General features: G+C 40.3%; 1 long non-coding RNA gene across 1 annotated transcript in view; it reads left to right on the top strand.

Annotated features, from left to right (window-relative positions):
• Positions 1-19,739, top strand: part of LOC115307842 — a 69,241-nt gene that overhangs the window by 33,434 nt on the left and 16,068 nt on the right. Inside the window, exon 2 of the long non-coding RNA XR_003916213.1 lies at positions 63-207. This is a non-coding gene — a long non-coding RNA (uncharacterized LOC115307842). The remainder of the gene's footprint in view (positions 1-62; positions 208-19,739) is intronic.

Raw genomic sequence — 19,739 nt, 5'->3', positions numbered from 1 at the left:
CTCATTATATAATGTTCAGTGGAATTGCAAAGCTGAACCTGTTTCTTTTCTGTTTTTTTCAGTGATTTGACCTGTTGGGCAACTGTTTTCTGAGCAACTCTGGAGACATGCCAGCCACTTGAGGTGAATCAAGCAGTGGCAGGGACAGGACCTACCTGGGCTGAAGTTTTAATCCCAGGCACGTGGCATTTGCTCAAGCAATCACTGGTGAGTTGTATATAAGCACAGCTTCTCTTTTTCTGGCTCTGTAACAACTGACATCTTGTTGCAAACTCCTAAGTTTCTGGATGCAAAGACTCACCTGCCTCACTTGTCTTTCCCAGAGAGTGACTGATGATCTTAGAGAAAATGAGTAATCCAGGTTACCTCTAATCTTAGGAAATCCTTCCTATTTGTTTGTATGTTTATGGATTATTTTCTCCTTTCCCTCCGCTCAATGAGTAACATCCTGGTGAGGCCAAACTTCAAATCTGTGCCATTTGTGTGTTATGCTAGATGGTTATCACTGTGCCTTTTTAATCAGAGGAGATTTTATACCCTCTTCCTTAGGGCTTCGTGGCGTGGTAATGCAAGCTGTGGGGTTCTGATAACAGAAGTAGTGACTGGCTGCTGTCAGCATGAGGGTGATTAAAAATGTGTGTGTGTGTGTGTGTGTGTGCTGGTTCACTTCCTTTCCAGCTGAATAGAAAATGAAACTACCCAAAGCCTTTTATGTAAGTGCATGGATTTTGGTGTTTGTTTTTGTGGGATTTTTTTTTCCTATCCAAATCTCTGCCTGGCTATGCACAGACAAACTTCATCCCCAGCTTCCTTTTGAAGATACTTTGTAAAGAAAACAGCGTGCTTGTTTTGACCTCTGAAGTGTGATCCTGTTTTCATTTCAATACTAGACATACCCTCTTGGCTAAAGATAATAGCTAGCAATTTTTTTTTTTTTTTTGAGGGGAAGGTGGTTTCTATTCAGTTTCTCCCATCTGTGATTTTCCTTGATAAAACAATGTCAATCTGCTTCTTCCAGCAGCTCAAGTGCTGTGATTCTTTGACAGAATGTGTGGAGTGCTGCCTTACACCTTGTAACACCCTGCTTTATTTAAGACTGTCGTGCTGGGCTGACTGCTGTCTTCCTGGAAGTGTGGCACCAAGGAATTATTGATGAGATGCAGCCCGGTCTGCAAAGCGCACGTTTGCTATTAAAAAAAACATATGTGCCCTCAGCTAGAGCTAATAATTTAAACATCTCTGTGGAATTTGGGGGAAGCAGCCCCTCTGTACATGGATGGGGTCCCATCAGGTGCTGAACTCTCCTGTGACTATCAGAGTTGATAGTTGGTGCCTTATGCAGAACCACTTGCAGGTGTCTTCTGGAGAAGGTGGAAGGAACCCCCTGTAAGGATGGGTGCAGGAAGGATAATACACATCTGGGGCTCTTGTCTGGCTCTTTCAGGCTCTTACCATATTGTTGAGAGTGCTTGTTGGAGTATATGGACAAAAGCCCAGAGGTCAGTGCTGTACTGAGCTATACATGCTATCTTGATTAGCAACGGAGTTGGAAAATTACTCTGGCCTGAAAAATTATGAGGGTAATTCTGGCTCTATGCTGGAGGAGGCAAAGGCAGAACAAGGAACTCAAGTACATTATTTCAAGGTCCAGTAGCCTGTTAAGCCAGGCTAAAACAAGTAGGCTTTAATTAATGGAAAGTTTGGAAAAACAAATTTGGTGCTGTTGTCACGTAGCCGTTGTATTTTTGGAAGCTGGAAGATACCTGTCCTTAAGTTTCTTTCCTTTTTATTGCTGCTGCTCTTCCTGCTTCAGTTCAAGCATAACAGTTGCTATCTTGGGAGCCACTGATGGTATATGCAGTTCTTTTCTACTGCTGGAGAACTCTGAACCCCAGGACTTAAATATTACAACAACTTTAGTGCTAACGGCAGCAGCTTAGGTGGAGAAAGGTTTTAAAATTGCAGCAATTGATTTTCAGAGTGCCTAGAAATAGAGAAAGCAAGGTAGTAATTGAAGCAATGTTTTTTTATTTAAAATCATTATTGCTTGTGTAGGTGCACTTTTTTCCACCAGTAAGGATTTTCAATTACTAGAAGTTAGAGACCACAGATTTTTCCAGAAGCTTAATAATTACAATGGAAACATGTCTGTGTCTTGGTCAGGGAGGACACAAATTTAAGACAAGTTGCTGTCTATTCTATCTGAAGTCCCAGTCTGACTCAGAGTGCCAGCATGGGTGAGAAGGCAAAAACCTTTGCTCCTCTGTAACCTGGGTGGGAAACCATCTCCAGGTGGAGAGGTTTCTTCCAAAACCCAAGAATATCAGGAAGGTACATTGAAAATTCACTGCACAAATAAAGGTTGAGTCAGCCAACGCCTGCTTATCACGTCAGGTAGTGATTGCTCTGTGATATAAATCACCTTGGGCTGGGAGTACATCCCATGTGATGGTTTGCCTGTGGCTGCACTTAAGAAATGCGTGTGAGCTCAAATGCAGGTTTGGGGTTTTATTTTTTTTCTATTTCTGAGAGCATTGTAAAGCATCGAGCTTTGAGTGCAAAGTCTGTGGAGAGTGTCCTGCACTTGGGGTTAAATGGTGCTGTGCACTTTGCTTCCAGTCCCACAGTATTGCTTTTTGCTATCTGCAAATACAGTGTGATCTCTTGAAACTGCAGTTTGAACCTCCATTTCTAACGTGAATTTTCTCATACTTTTTAAAAAAAAATTATGCTTTCTTTTATTTTTTTTGTTTGCATTTCTACTTTTTCTTAATTATAGTGTCAGAGCAGTATTATAATAGAATCATAGAATATTTTGCATTGGAGAGGAGACCTTAAAGTCCATCTAGTCCAGCCCCTCAGCAATGGGCAGACATCTTCAATTAAATCAGGTTGCTCAGAGCCCAGTCCAACCTGGCCTTGAATGTTTCCAGGGATGGGCTATCCACCACCTCTCTGGGCAACCTGTTCACCACCCTCATTTGTAAAAAACTTTCTTGTATCTTTTCTAATGCAAACTTCTTTTAGTTTAAAACCATTATCCTTGTCCTGATGCCATGGACCCTGCTAAAAGGTCTGTCCTCATCTTTCCTATAGGCTCCCTTCAAGTACCAAATCACCAAAGTGATTGGATAATATAAACATTGCAGAATCAGGTAAATTAACCTCCTGTCTCAGGTGGTTGTTGCTGGTGTGCTGAAACACACTGGCAGAAATAATAAACAATCATAAGCCCACAAAAGATTAATGGTTAGTCATCAGTGATTATTTTGAAACTTAAGAAAAACATTAGTTTAAGCAATTGATGTAAATCAAACCACTCTTTTCTTAGCGTACATTTTGCTTAGATCCACGAATCACTGAAGCTAGGTGGGTATTTCTGGTGATTTCACTACAACAAAATATAACATATTTCTATTTCTTGACAGGAGTAAATGAGAGATAATGAGATTTTGTTATCTGCTCCAATCAACTTGTGTTTTCAATTTAAAAACCAAAATTCCTAGGAACCATTTTATTTTTTTTTTTTAATCCTGTATTTCAACACACACGGTTACCCTATCTTTTAAATCCTCAGACTTGGCTGCTCAGATGGGGGATGTGCTTTACGAGAAATAGAGAAATCTGGGCATTTTGAGTACTGTCATTGCATGTGGTGTGGCTGCTGGTGCCCATGTGCCCAGCTCTGCAGGCGAAAGATCAGTGTCACAAATGAGAGCCACGCTGCTTGCCGAGTGTTGACAGCTTGTCATCACAGACACTGTTTTTTTCCTCGTGGCTTGTAGCTGAAAAGATTTAAAAATGATCATAATCTCTTTCCTCGAGTGACTTGGGAAACATTGGCATTGGTTCTTTCCAGATTCAGGGGGGGAAAAAAAAAGACACTCTGCTTTTCGTTTGTGCTGAGTTTGCAGTTATTTTGCCGTCTTGGTTGGATTTTCATAACGTATCCAAAATCATTAATCTCCTGCAGAGTGAAAGAGGATGTGAAAAAAAGAGATGGTGAGGGGAGAGGAAGGATGAAATTGTAGTTAAACAGGTTGAGCTTTTCTTGGTTTTAGGTGGGGTGTTTATTTTACTGCAGCTATTCCTGTTATGTAGGGGAGCACGTGGGGAAGAGGGGGTGACTTTGGGAACGTGTAATAGAGTGTGGCAAGAAGGATTTGTCTATCAGCTGGTTTTTCTCTCTCCTTTTAAGTGGGGCCACAGAATTTTTTTGTTTAATGCGTAAGTGTGGCCACTCTGTGCTCTGGGCATGTAAATTAAATCCAATTACATAAATACGAACCCAAGCAATCAAGTCCCCCGTAGGGTGCAGGCAGAGAGAGCACCCTTCATCCTCTGTCATCAGAGGAACAGGGCTCCCACCTTTGTTTGGAGGTTGCTGTGGTGATGAATAACCTTTGCAGAGGGTGTGTGAGAGGGAGTGTGCTCCTGCCTTGGTTCTGGCAAATAAAACAATGCTGCCGAGTGCACGGCTTCTCACTTCCTCATCCAAGCGTGTATCCTGGCAGACCCCCAAAATAACTGCTCCCCAAAATAACTTAAATAAAAACCCTGTTGTCTTAGGGCTGGTTATTGACAGGGTGTAAATCTGCTGGTCACTTCCCCACGTTGGTTTCACACCAGGTAGCAGGAGACTGGGTGGTGGCAGACCAGCAGCTTTTTTCCATTGCATGGAAGGGGAGTTGCAGGGTAGCAGATACGCCTTATTTGTGCAAGTTTGTGACATCAAGCTTTGTCTCATCACCTGGGCTTAAGGAAGAATAGTAGGTAGAGAAATAGACTGGCAAAGGAGCTCTTTAGAAGGAAAGAGGGAAATATTATCCAAGAGGGCTTTTTTTTTTTTCCCTTACCATTGCAAAATTATATTTTCTATACTGAGGAAAATTTTGTTCCTTTTTACTCTCCCGTTATCAGTAGATATTACAAAAAATTATTATTAAATTTACTGCTGCTCAAAATAGGTGTGTTTGTCATACTAAGATACAAAAATCTGATCTCAAAACTGCATTTTGATACAAAAGTGACTGTGTGAAAATTAGAATTCTGCATGAGCTTTACATGCTTTCTTCATGAAGTCCCAGAAGGACCAGTGTATTTTGTTGGTACAGGTGTCTGAGGTGTTATAAATATCTCTTCTAGATAAAGAATTGCCTTCAAGGAGATCTTGGAAACTTCATTTGTTTCCCCCTTCCTAGAAAACCCTAGCAAGGGTTGGCAAGATTCTATTACCACCCGAGGCAGCTCACGGAGAATTTTCCTCCCTGCATATGCCCCTTGTTCCCTATGTGTGTGAAACTGCCCTATACATAACTTGTAGGAATTGCTCTGTGAAAAATGGAGTCCCTCAGGGATGATCCAGTGGCCATGACTAACAGTGAATTTTAAAATGTCTATTTTTGCTGCATAATTCCTGAAATAAAAAGAAAAAAAAAAAAAGAAAAAGGTATGAATTACTCAGCTCTGTGTCAGCTCCCCATCTCTTCAGAGACCATCATAATGGGTGGTTTCATTTGTGAGGCTGCGTACTTCAGAGTTTGCCTTATTCTTGACTGCAGCCACGCTGAGGGACCAAACAGGAAGATGAAAACTTCTTAAAAGTAGTAAGGCTGCTTGCAGTATTCAAAATGAAGGTGGCAAAGGCAGGTAGGTCCCTGGCCATCCATTGCATGATTGATGAGTCTTCTTGCTGAGCTAGAGCAGTAGAGGAGATAACCTCCTCTCTCTCCAGCGGTTTTTTGAGGCTTGTCATCTTGAAGTTTTCCCCGGCAGAATTTAAACATTCTGTCAGCTCTCTTTAGTGGCTCATTTAGTTAAAATCACCTTCAGTAAGGAGTATTTAATTACATCTTCTAATACCTTATTCAGGCTGCCCTCCTGGATTTTTGAGAATCTGGAGAATGCTGCTAATAGAGTGGAGCCAGCATTTACAGGAATAAATTAATAGCAGTCCCATAGCTATGCTTTTTACATCTGACACATTCTCCAAGGCTAACATTGTACCTCCCGTACTTCCTCAAATTCATTTGTTCCATTTCAGCTCAGTCTTTTGAAATATTTTGTGATGAATGGGCTCGCTGTACAAGCCGGTGATCAGCAGCAGCTGTTCATAGTCATGCATTAAATTGAATCCATCTGTCAGTGGGCTCTTCAAAGTGTGACTTTCACGTTGTCAGGGGACCTGATTACACCAGAGCAGTATCTGGGTGCTGTTTGCCAGAAAAGAAGAGAACAAATCAAAACTTAAGTGTGCTTGGATGGGCCCTGGGATACCCCTGCAGCCTCATCTGTAGAGCTGTGATTTAGCCTGCTGAGATGAGAGCACAGTGGTTACAAGCAGCACTTCTGCACTCAGATGCAGATTGGTGTTCAGATGTAGGCTGAAATTAGGAGATGACCTGCAGTAAGCTTTGTAGAAATCATGTGGTGCTTGCTGTTTGTTTTTAATCCTGACCCTTTAATGAACCTCATTGCCAGCTCTTTACAAATTTTGATTCGAGCATTGTTCTTCAGAGGATGAGCTGAAAAGGAAAAGTCATGCTTTTTTCAAACCAGCAAAAGGAGACAACACAGCCTTTTTTTATTATCATTTTTTTATTATCATTTTTTATTATCATTTTTTATTATCACTTTTTTATTTTCATTTACAAGTAGAGGAGGGGGAAATGTGTCTCCTGAGGCTGTTTTGCAAACTGCATTTAAGGCAACATTTGAAAGTAACAAATGGTTGTTTCCTGACTGCATTAGTTGTTCTTGTAATTTTAAGTGAAAGCTTCAGTCCGTAATGTTCTCTGTAAATTACACACTGGATATGGAAACCAGCTGATTCATGGCCTACAGTCTGTTGGTCTTATCCAGAGGTAACTTCTCTTGTTTTCCTTCTCCCACTTCGTTCCTCACCAAGACTTTTGTGGCGAGGACTGGGCTCATGCTGGGATGTGTATATAGCTTTATGGAAAAGCATTCCTTACCAGCACAAGCTTATTCACCCAAGTATGTAATTTTCCTTGCATCATTTCACTTTAGGAAAGGAAACTTTCCTTGGAGAAGCGGAGCTGTGTTACAGCCTCCTTTGCCACTGCAAAAGTCTTATTTTTATAATAGGAGAGCCATGTTTTATCTCTTGGCTCTGTCATGGTCTCCAGACACAGATACTACTCATTGTTGGTGATCAGATGAATGTGATTTCACATTGCCCATGCCAGCAGGAGACCTGATGCAGTGGGGGAAGTCCATCCATGTTTTCCTACTCTGAGCTTCTCCATCTCACTTCTGCCATGGAGTCTGCAGGCATCGCTGCTCAACAGTGCAGCTGCATTGCTGCTGCATTCCTGGTGCAGGGCAGAGCCAGCCCTTTAATTAACACCAAATTCAGTGCTGGCAGAAGCAGAGAGAGGGTAAAAAAAAAAAGAAAGTAACACACTAAAACAGAACACCCACGCTGGCTTTGTGAGCTTGTATTTCATGTCAGTTGAAGTGTCTCTGAAGTGAAGTGTCTGTTGTCCTATGGTCAGAGAAGAACCTCTTTTTGGCTTTTCTTTGACATATAGAAAGCATCACTGCATATACTGAGAGCCTGTTTTTGCTGTGGACCTGGTAAATACAGATGATTTTTTTTTTTTAAATGGAAACTCATTAGTGTGTTCCACATAGAGAGGGTGAGAATTGCACTTTGGGTGAAGAGATTGATTGATGTTGGCTTGTGTTAAGAAAATATGGTTGACAGAAGGAGTCAATACATGCTCTTTTTTTTTTCTTCTGTAGAGTACATTGCTTTTCCTACATGTGTTTAATCAGGAAACTTAGCAGGGGAATGCCATTGCTTACTAGCTAACAGTATCTTGTTATCTTCCTTGAAAATACTTAATAGTGTTAAAATACAGTTATTAAGATTTGGTGTTCATTTGCACATGCACTTGGGACTTTGGATTATAAACATGCAGTATCTGTAAATTATCTGTGCAGAGTAAGTGTTCAGTCCTTCACCATTTAACCTAATGAGCAGTCAAAGCTGTGCACCAGGGAGTGTGTGAAAAGCCATGTTCTGTGAACCCAGAGATGAGTATGTCCCTCCTCCCTGGGAGTGCTCAGACCTCTGAAAAGTGCTGGATTCTGATTTCAGCTTTTCAAACTTAACATGATGGGCCTGAACAGAAGGAGTTGGCAGGAGAGGCAAGAGGAAAGCTCTTTTCCTTCCCACATAGGGAAATGGAGGTGGACATGGAGAGCCTACTGAAAGGGACAGAATTCCCCCATCAGAAAGAGCCACGTGGTGTGACATCTCCGTGAAAAGCTCTGGGGGTGTCTGCGTGCAGCATCAGCCCACTCACTCCCACATCCCTCTCCAAGACCACAGAATTGCTGAACAGCTGGGGTTGGAAGGGACCTCTGGAGATCACCCAGTCCAACCTCCCTGCTAAAGCAGGGTCACCTGGAGCAGGCTGCACAGGACCACGTTCAGGCGGGCGTTGAATGTCTCCGGAGGAGACTTGGCAGCCTCTCTGGGCCTGTTTCCATGCTCTGGCACCCTCACAGCGGAGAAGTTTCTCCTCATATTCAGATGGAATGTCCCGTGTTTCAGTTCAGTATGAACAGGCAGGGTATGCCAAGCCCACCACTGCGTGGATATTTGAAGAGGCAGCATTGATATCTAAGAGGATTTTGAATTAAATCCTTGTCTACGCTGTACTGATCATTAAGGGTGAAATGATTAACTTTTAAAACAAGGTTCTTTTCCTTTGGCTTTTTCAACTGCTTTTAAAAATGAGCTTTTTGGGACCATGGTATGCTGTAAGCAGAAACACTGATTGGTTTTTGGTTATCTCTGTATCTTTAGTTTCTCACTTGAAACTAGCTGAATAATATATTTTGTGAATATCTGTTCTGAATACACTGAGATAAATTCATAGCATGAGCTGTACAAGTAGTGCTGTGTAAAATTTCAAGTTTTTTCTGATTTTATTGTATTTGTAGTTGCAAGTAGCATTCTAGTATCTGATTTAATTTTTATCAGGTGTGTATGTGTGCTGGCTTTGATTAAACCATGACAGAACAGATACTTTGTTCTTGCAAATGCAGAGCTGGGAATGGGATAAGGAGCAGAGAGCACTGACAGAAGAGCTTTGTAATCTGTTACTTGCTACACTTCTTAGTGAAGGTCTGAAACTGTAATGATTGAATCAAAAAGGATGTGATAGAACAGCAAAACATTTTGAAATTCCTAGCAACCTGATTTTCATGTAGTACATTTTAGTAGGTAATCCTATGCCAGCATTATTAAAGTTCCTCAGTTTCTATTGTAGCTATTATAGCAGAAGCTAAAGTACTCTTTGTCATTTGGAGATGGAAATTCCTTCCACTTTATTTATTTATTTAGAAATTGTGTATGAAAACCCTGTTGATGTATAGAAAATGTAACATTATGAAAATGTTTACCATAATATACTGTTGCCAATATCTTTGTTGCAAGATTTCTTCTTGATGCAGCCTCAGTTGCAAATAGGAGAGTTTCCTTTTTCAGGAATTCCTTTTGGTAAGTGAGGTGGAATATAGCCTGCTGTAAGCAATGCAGAATTTCTTACTCTTACTTCTTACTCAGTCTTATCTACTGCATCTGGGATGATATAGAGGGAAAAGTAAAAGTCTACTCTGTGCTAGTCTGTATTCCCTAAAAGTACTGTGTAGTAGTGTACTGAGTGACCAAATAGCATCTGTAGTAGCAATGGGCTAAAGGTTACATTTGTTTCCAAATTAATTACCAGATTTATTCTCCTGGAGACAATTTACTTTCATCTCTTCCTTAGTCGAACACTACTGTGATAAAGTGGAATTTCATGGGTCATATGAAATTTGCTTTTGGCAAAATAAAGAAAAAACAGTGGCATGACTATTCTGGGTGAGTAGAAAAGCCAGTGCAGATTGACACTTCACTGACACCTCAGCCAGCAGCTGAATACTGAGCTATGGCTGTTTGTGTTTGTGATGGTGCATATGTGCATTTTAAGGAGACACAAACCTATGTCCATTTCTTCTATACCTACCATCTGCTTCTATTTGTGGGCAGCATATCTCGAGTAAGTAAGTAGCTGCATCAGGAGTTATCTGTTGTTTTCTTTAAGGAGAGGAGTGCACATTTGTAGTCAGTGATGTGTCTCTTGCTGTTGGTCTCCTCTTTGCAATTGCTGACTCAAATGCGTGTACTAGTCAGTGGGAGAGGGCTGAATCCTAATCTGGGATTTCAAAGAATAGCCACTTTCCTGCTGGTGTAATTTACATTTCACTCCTCAGCAGTTGCTCTGCAGTTAGGTCAAGGCAAACCTGCAATTTTATGTCACAGGCTGCTCTGTTTGAAGCTGGGTGAGTGGCAAGGCACCAATTTATTGTGAAGCTCCTAATGTCATAGATTGACAGAATGGTTTGGGTTGGAAGGGACCTCAAAGATCACCTAGTTCCAATCCCCCTGCCATGGGCAGGTTACACATTCCATTAGACCCCATCCAGCATGGCCTTGAACACATCTGTCCAATTCTATCCCTGTCTGTTGTCCTTTTTGCAGCTTAACCAAGAGCCCCTGTGACACATCACAGCTCTTGCACAGGTCATGCAACATGTGCCCTGTGTAACACAGGGCTGCATCAATGTTTTGTCTTCTGTGGCTAAATAGCATTTTGGGTAAAGAGGATGCTGCTGCTCTGCGACTTTCTTGGTAGACTTAATTGCTGATGAATAGGGATCTGATTCAACTGACAGCTTGTACAGTATTGATACGTTCCTATGAACCTGTTCTGGGGAATGTAGAGCTCCCCAGATTGCTTCAGGAACCCAGGCAGGTGCAGCTAATAATTCCTGTAACAGAGGTGAAGTGCAGAAAAAACACACTCGGTAGCAAAGAAGGAAATGCAAATTCCCTCTGTGAAAAGGAAGACTAAAGTTCAGGATACTGGCAAGACATTGATACACCTGTGCAGTTTTACAACATTGGACTGCAAGCACCAGTTCAAGGTTTGTTTTTAAAGAGGAAGGGTATAATTCTTACTTCGGTTTTTATGCTGATCACTCTTCAGGATGAGGAACAGACTTTGTCTAAAATTCTTAGTGAAGATCACAAAGATCACCTGCTTTATGTTGTGGTCAACCAGGTGGTGTTGGCTGCTAACAAATGCAAAATATTAAAGCAGATGGATCAAACACGAGTCATTATAGTTGTGCATTGCAAAGATGGGCACATTTTTTACTTATTGGTTTCCCATTGTTTTTTCTCATTTAAATAAAGCTCTTAGCTTTTCCTTGTTGTGTAAATGAATTATTCTTACAGTTCTTAAAATCTTTTTTGTATGCTTAAAAAAAAAAAAAGGCAGAGTATTTCTTTTACAGCTGTTAAATTGTTTCTCATGCTTCTTCCTCTTGTTTGGAGAAGAGGAGGTCCAAAGAAGTTCAGACCAGAACTCCTCCTGTCTTTAGTATTGCTACTTGTCTTCTTAAAAAAACCAAACACAAAGCCTTTCTGCCATGTGACCATTTAGAAAAGCAGTGTCTCACATTTTCAGTTAAATGTGCATTTAAAATTCATTATCAATATGAACAATACAACTAGCTGTTGTAAGCAGCTGTAAGCCACAGCCCCCTTTCCCTGGTTCCTACTTTCTGTACTTCTTGGTGCTCCATGTGCACGTGTGTGCCAGAATTGTTTTCTCCACTCTCTCCTCACTGGGCTTATTTCCACTCTTTACTGGCAAAGGAACTCTTATTATCCAGGCAGAAAAACCTTTCAGGTGCTGTTTACAATTTGTTTTAGAGATTAAGTTTGCACCCACAGGTGACTGTGAGTGGGATGAGTTCCTGAAATCTTTTGCTGTTTTGACATTCCAGCTTTGATTTGAGCAGCTGCCATCTGCTCTGGGCTTTTCCTCAAAATTATTCACATGAGCTCACTTCCCATAAGTTTTTAACCAGCCCTTTAGCCTCATGCCTTAGTACCTAAGACCTGGGTGACCTGGCAAAGCAGAGCTTTGGGGGGGTGTGTCCTGTCTGACTTTCTGTTGTGTCCAGAGTACATGCAGCCTGTCACTTGGTGTTCTGAATTGTGCTGTGCTCAGGTGTTGGGTGCTGTGTTTGCTGTTGAAATAACACAGCATGGCTGTGTGTCATCGGTACAAAACGTGGGGTGAGCTTTTTGGTGTATGTAGGGAGCAATAGGGATGGTACTGAGTTATATACTGCTCCTGTAGATCTCAAACTTTTGACAAGTTTGATGGGAATTGAATACGTGCAGTTGGAATATGGGGTCCTGGCATGATACATGTTAGTGATTTTATGTGGTCGGTTTTAGTTATAAACGGTGTTCAAAAATATATGCATTGAGGTTTTTCAATGCCAGTTGGAAAAGGTAATCCTCCCAGTAGCATTCATGCCACTAGAAATTCTCACTGTTCTCTGTTCTGCTTTGTAAATTCGGATATTTTTCTTTTTCTTTCAAGTTACATGCTTAAAAAATTACAGTAAGTAGTCAAGTATGCCTTTAAGAAGTCCTTATCGCTTGTGGGATGACAGCACAATAAAATTGACCTTGGTACTGGGGGCTTTGAAAAGACTGCAGTAAATGTCTGGATGTTTACCTTTTAAAACTACCTTCTCTGCTCTGAAGTATTCAGTAATTTAGTGCTTTGTTGATAGTAAATTCATGATGCTTCAGTTAAACTACTGGGAGTAGCCATACTGTGATCTTCTTCCCTTTTACAATGGTATTCACCGTTGTAAAATGCTAATGCAATGGCTATAGGTGTTGCACAGCAACAGGGTAACCATTTACTTCATAAAGAAAATAATTCTTGGTCAATGCCCTTTGGAAAACACAACAAGGAATGTCATACAGTACTTCACTCATAAAGAAGATTGATACCTGTTTGCTGATATGCAAAGTTATTTGTCATTTAGGGAAGAGGTAAAGCAGCACCTCAAGTGTAAGCAATGCCTGACTGTGTCTGGAAGCATTTTTTTTTAAGGTGGAGTTTTGAAAGAATGTGGTATTAACTATGAAAGAATGTGTTGTTTGCTGTTTGACGATTTTAATGATCTCAGTTGTTGTTTGTCAAAGTAGGTAGCAGGGTGTACAACACTGATACATCTTAGTCTGTTTGCCCTGTGAATATTTATAGCTTATCATCACTAAAGGGTCTCATAAAAGAAGATCTTTGTTAGGAATTTAAAGGACTGATATCACCAATACTTTGCAGAACTTCAGAATCTGATTGCTCTGAGATGATAAAAGTATGATTATCACAACAGTCCTGGGCTTCATTTGAAGTTATTTTCTTGACACTGAACCACAAATTTACACACTTCTGTTTTAATTTGCTAATAGAGTCCAGCGTGGGTTGATTTTAGCTGTGAGAACACAATCTTAATCCTAAGGATTTCCTTTTATAAGTGTTGGGATTTTGTACCAGAAGTTATGAAGGGTGTTGATTCTAGCTACTTTCAGCATGGCTTAGGGGCAATGTGTACAGTTGCAAGCACATCCAGCAGTAGAAGACTTAAATTTTTTGAGTTTTGTGTTAAAAGACATGGCTTAAATCTGATCTGATTTTTTTTTGGTGGATTATATATATGTAAATCAAACTGAAATTGTTTTCAAATAGTGAAGAACCTCTTGTTTTGAGTTAAATAAAATTATGTTTCCATAGTAAATTTCACTCTGAATTGTCATAACCATTGAGGGAGGATGCAACGAGAGGATGAGAGCAGGCACGACTGTTCCTAGTTTTGGGAGAAGGAGTCATTGAAGTATGAATTAGTGAGAGTCCACAGTGAATCTAATTAAGGGGAAGAATGAGACACATCTCTCTTGAGAATTTTTTTTTTTTTTTTTAATGGAAGATAACCTGTTTTACAGATGATGTGTGCAAGTGGGTCTGTCTGGGACATCTCCAAGGTGGCAACAAGTAGTGTTGCCTCTGGTCAAGGAGAAGTCCTGAAAGTGATGCCTGCACTTCTGTTGAGCTGTGCCCATGACATGTGTGACACTTTCTGTGGTTGCAGGAGCAGCTTCTGTGTGTTCAATTCTATACCTACAGACAACTGTGGATTACTAAAGATGTCACACTCAGGAGAGGAAGAAAACCCATCTCTCCTATCAGAGTATTTATAGCTGCCATATTACTTGTGGTGATGTCTGTGCTATACAAATTATTACAACATTAACATATTTATATGCCATTTACTACTCAAATGCTAATAAGACAAAACCAGAAAATTAAAGTACGGTAAAAGATCCCATTTTATTTTTTTAAACCTCTGATATTGATATTTTTTGTAAATACAGAAAATACTTTTAATTATATTCTAACAAGCGGTTATGAAGAAATGCCTCCTGTTGAATCCTAAATTACTAAAAATTACCTACTTTAATTTTATTCATTATCTCTAACAGTTATTAGAACCTGTATTTTACATATGTAGATATCATTTGATCTTTTAGAACCAAAGCTGATGTTTCTACAGTAAGCTCTGCCTTTTTTTCTGTCTTTCCTAACAGTAAATGGTTGGATTAAAGTGCTTATCAATGCATTGTTGAGCAATACAAAAGGCCTGAGTCCAAAGTAACTTATGACACCTTGTTCATTCTGTGTCTCGATGTATTCCAGTAAAAAAACTCTTTCCCCAATGCATGGAACATTTAGTACTCTGATCTTGTGAATGGCAGAGACAAGGCTGTGGCTGGTCCACCTATCTGTAATCATGCTGTCTTTGGCCCAGTCATTTTCGTAATGAGAGCTGAAAATCGTGATGGTTTTAATTTTGATTTTTAAGGTTCTCTTATCAAACTGAACTTTGAGGACTGTTTTATGCTGTATGTCCTTTATTGCTCACAGCGGAGGAAACACAGCTGTTAATTTGGTGAAGTTACCCACCACTGCTTTTTTTCTCACACAACTAAATTGCCCAAGAGGACAGCAAAGAAAGGGTGCCACAGGATGGGAGAAAATCCTAAGTGAGTGTTGAGCAATATGGGTTGGGTTCAGTAGCTGAATGTTTGGGCAGTCCAGAGGTGAGGGGTTTGAGAATCCCTTTGTGCTCTGTGGTTATTGTCACAGGGCAGTGACTCACAGATGTAAATGTCAGGCCACACCTGTATTGTCACCTGTCAGCTTTGGTCCTGCTGGGGAGCAAGAGAGGAGCAAACTGGGTCAGAATGACAGGCTCTTTGATTGGAAAAGGGAGCTGTAGGGAGAGGAAAGAGGGATGCTTCCAGGTAGGTACCTGCTCCCCTTTTCCCAGGAGAGAAGGTGGCAAGCAGGGCAGGAACTTCTTGCCATCTGGAATCAGCCCATGGGAAAGTAGTGGAGCCACAGTGAACTGAAAAGCAGTATTACTGCACTGTTTTGGCATTAGCCCTCTTAATTGCACTACATTTTTTAATTTCTTTTTTTTTTTTTCTTCTCCCCAAGCTAAGGTCCTGCCTTTTGACCGGTTTTGCTTCTCAGTTCATCTGCTAGAAGCAGTCATTTCATCCTTTGGATGTCAGTGTCCTTCTCCTTATCCGTGCTTGACCTTCAGAATTAGTCATCTAATTAAGGAGTGGGTTGACCCACGTAGCTTGTGTTTGACCGAATTGCTAAGAAATAATTTTGTGAATACTGATGGTGCTCAATATGGACCCCTTCAAGTCCTAGTGCTTGCAGAAGCAGCTGCAAGTTTTTTCCCCTCCTGTGTTCAACCAACCCCAGGAATGAGCACCGTGATTCAGCATAAGTGGCTTTTTGCTCTGACTCCTTATACTCAAAACCTGGTTCAAGCTGCACTTGAAAGCCCCCCCTTCCCCTATTTGTTTCACAGTCTCCTTGTTGTGATTTGTCGTGTTTTTTAGTATTGATATAACATTTCAAAAGATATTGCTGTAGAAGGACGTCTTCAGGAGATCCTGTATTGGCATTTGGATAATACTGTTGAAGTTTGAATTCTGACTGAGTTAAAACCCCAATGGTGCTGAAGTTTGGGATTTTAATAGAAATGAAGTTGATAGTAGTACAAAATGTTTTAAAGATACAAATTGTGCTTTCCACTTCAGGTTAAATCTTACTGCAGCTTATTGTAACCTTAATTTTTTTCTTAGAAATGTCTTTTAACATTTTATTTTACAGTATTATGTTAAATAGTTTAGAGGATTAATATTTTACCATCTCAGTAAAACTATTAAATTACCAACGACCCTACTTGATGTTTTTGAGAGGATTTGTAGAATTTTTCTATGTATTTTTAAAATGCCCTGAGTCTGTAAGTGCTCTGTGCTGTGCATCTTGAGTCACGTTAAAGGATTCCCAGGTGCGACTTCCCTGCCTCTGAGTGCCTTTTAACATGAATTCAGGGTAGTGGTTGTGCCCAGGCTGCAGGAGCAGTGATGGTGAGCAGTGATGAAACACTGATGGCTGTCCTACTTTTGGATTTATTCCATCCCTCAATTCCACAGCACCCAACCTCTCTCTCCTCCTTGCCTGAAAAAGACTCCTCTATGTTTCAAAAATATTGTATATTTTCTTAGGTGCAAAGGAGGAATACTACTTGGAGTTCATCAGACTTTTTATGGTGCTGCTTGTAATTATTTTCCTTTAGAAAGAGGACTTTGATTTATTTTTGTGTGTTTATTTATTGTACACTGTTAAAGCTCTTATTGAACTTCCAAAGACAAGTTCTGAACATGAGCTAAGTGGATGCTTTCAAGTGCCTAAATAATAACTGGGGCGACCTGAACATGTAGGAAAACCACACTCTTTTCTCTTTTTTCTCTCTTTTTTTTCTTTCTTTCTTTCTTTCCAAAAGCTTATTTTTCTTTTCCTTCCTGTTACCACGCTTTGTGCCCTGGGATTTACACTGACGTTTGGCATTGAAGAATGCTTGTATCAAACTCATCCAGTTTGAATTCCTTTCAATACATAATTAAGGAGAGTGAAACAGAAAAAGCTAGATTTAACAGTTTGATCTCTTTATTTTTATTTTTTTTTTTCAATTACAAAACACTGAGAAAGAAAGGCTTGGAACAATACAAAGCTGTGAATCTGAGAGATTAGTATGCTCTGAAGATGCTTTGGAGTGGGTACACAGTACGGATGCCAGTCCTTATTTTGCTTCCTCATTACAAGCAATTTTGTTTCAGACCTCTTTTGTTTGTAAGGATTCTGAAAGCAGTCCTACAGTCGAGATGCACAAGGCACTAGGATTCACCAGAATAACAGTCAGTGTTTAGATATTCACCAAGAACAAATCAGGTACCATTCTAGCATCTTAGTGTGCCTTTATAGTTATCAAGCTTCTGTCACTACTAGTTAAGTGCTACTACCAGTTAAGTGTCACTGCTAGTCCAGAGATACTTTCTGAAGTATCTCACTGTGCTATTTTCTGATTTATTTTTGTTTAAGTATAGCACCTGATAACTTTAAAATACACAGATTATTTTACAGTCTCCCACATGGATTTTTGTAGAGATTTGTTGGTTTAACAGCCATCTAAAACTGAGTGGTTATAGTACACTGAAGCTGGTGCTGTGATCCCTCTGTTCCTGCTTAGTCCTTAAAGATTCTGCTCGGTCAAAGGTGTCAGTGGTTTCAGCTCTGCCATCTGCCTGCCTGAGTTTTTCAGGTGACTTGCATGTATCTCAAACCATGTAGTTAGTAAGTCACAATATATAAAATATCAAGAGTGCAGAACATTGGCTGGAGTCTTAAGCTACAAGTTGATATAAAAAGAGAAAAACAATGGTACAGGGGTCATTTGGTGATTCACCTGAGTAATTAATTGAGTTTAGAGACAAATCCTTTATGATGGGTCCTGGTGACGTTCTGGCTTAGCAGAGTTGGTTTATACTGAAAGAGAACAGAGGTGAATAACAGATGCAAAGCAATGAAATGGGTCTCTGCCTGTTCCCCATGAGCCAGCACTCCCAGCTGGGGCCAGGCTGGACTCTTTCTTTTGGTGCTCATAACCCACCTTTGTTGTCCTCCAGTTTTTCAGTTTTACTCATAATTTAAAGAGACAGAGTAGTGGAAACCATGTGAAAGAAAGTGCAGGACTACAGCCATAATGAAGAGCACTGAGGAAGTCTGACTTGCAGCAGCCTCTCTAGGAGTAGGACTGAGAAGAGAGAGCCTTATGAATAAGTTTTTGACCTTAATTATTTTTTTTAAATGTATAACACTGTACTGATTTTCCAGTCGTCCATTCTTTTCTCAGGAAAAGAAGGGTATGCAAATTCAAATTGCAATGAAAGAGGCATGCAGAAACAAAACTGAAAGCACCCTTTCTTCTTCCATTTCTCTTTCCTTTTTTTTTTTTTCTTTGCTTGTAAAAAGAAACTGAAGATCTGTCTCTGCTTCAGGAGAGACCTCCTTTCAGCGCTGTATCAAAGTGCAGGGGCCTGTTAATCACTTAGGAGGTTTCAGTTGGAAGAAAAAAATCAGTCCAGTTATTCACTTCTGTGATCAGCCAAGGCCATAACTCTGAGAACTGCCAGGGGCTATTTTGTTTCTGTTTTTATCCAGATCAGGAGGGAGGGAAAAGTATTATAAGTTAGTGACAGTTTCAATGCACAGTTGTGAATACTTTAGTAACCATCATGTCCTGTAAATCCCAGACACCTGTCCAAACATCAGGGTTAGCTTAGAAAAAATATTGTTATTTATTTTGCTACCTGGGTTGTTAATGTCTACTAAAATCTCTGTTTGCAGCTGAGCTTAAATATGTTTTAATTCCGTTTGTACTAACAAATGGTTGAAAAATCCAGAACTACGCACTGCTTATGAATTGGAACACATAGCTTTTTTAACTTTGTAGACAGTAATACAAATGAGAATATTGTTGCAGATCAGTGGATGTTTTAAATGGAGAAACTGCCCATCCAGATCCTAAGCTCATTGAGAATCTGTTTGAAGTGATGTGGGGTGAGGGGCACTGTGTCTGTTCAACAAGCATTTCTCCAAACCAGTCTCTTTTGCAAAAGGAATTCAGTTCCAAATCTTTATGCTGAAAAGCTTTCCTGTTTCAAGGTTGAAAATTCTGTCATGAAACCTTTAAACAACCAAGTGCATGTTTTTTGTTTGGTTGGTTGGTTTGGTTGGGTTGGGTTTTTTTGTCCAGGGGGACAGCAGAAGCTTTAGCTTTGATGCCCATTAACAGAAGCTCTTGTACAGTTTGCACGAGCCATGTAGTCTTTATGTGCATCCTCTCCCTGTCCTTCACAGGGGTTCTGTGCCTGCTAGTGAGGAGGCATTGGAGTGACTGCTCCTTGCTGTGGTTCCTAGACAGATGGTGGGTTAGTTGAACTTCAGGAACAAATGTGGTTTTCATCAACTTCTCCCCATCCCCCGTTCTCTAGGAAGGATAGGAAAGTACCCAGATTTTTACTGAATAACTGAGTAGCAAAGGGCAAAGGTTCTGAGGTGTTTTAGCAAACACAGAGCCCCATAAAGCTTTGTTCACAGCCATTTCAGAAAGCGAAAATCAACTGAAGGTTGGAAATGTAGGTGACAGAACAACTTTTAAAGTCCAGAAAGGTAGAATTGAAGAGATACTGCATGTGCAACACCTTGCTTCATTGCCTGATTCTCCATGGCAAGTGAGCAGTTAAAGAAGTGGAGGAAAAGGGGATGATAGAGGGAGCTGCTTAGGGGAGTGGTACAGAAGATGTTGGCCAGGAGGTAGAATGGGGTTTGAAAGCAGAAGTGCTGTTGTCCCTAATGTGTTTTAAC

The sequence above is a fragment of the Manacus vitellinus genome, unplaced genomic scaffold (genome assembly GCF_001715985.3).
Source record: "Manacus vitellinus isolate BGI_N305 unplaced genomic scaffold, ASM171598v3 scaffold_5_pilon, whole genome shotgun sequence".
In the NCBI taxonomy this organism is placed as follows: Eukaryota; Metazoa; Chordata; class Aves; order Passeriformes; family Pipridae; genus Manacus; species Manacus vitellinus.
This window is presented reverse-complemented; position numbering and strand designations above follow the sequence as displayed.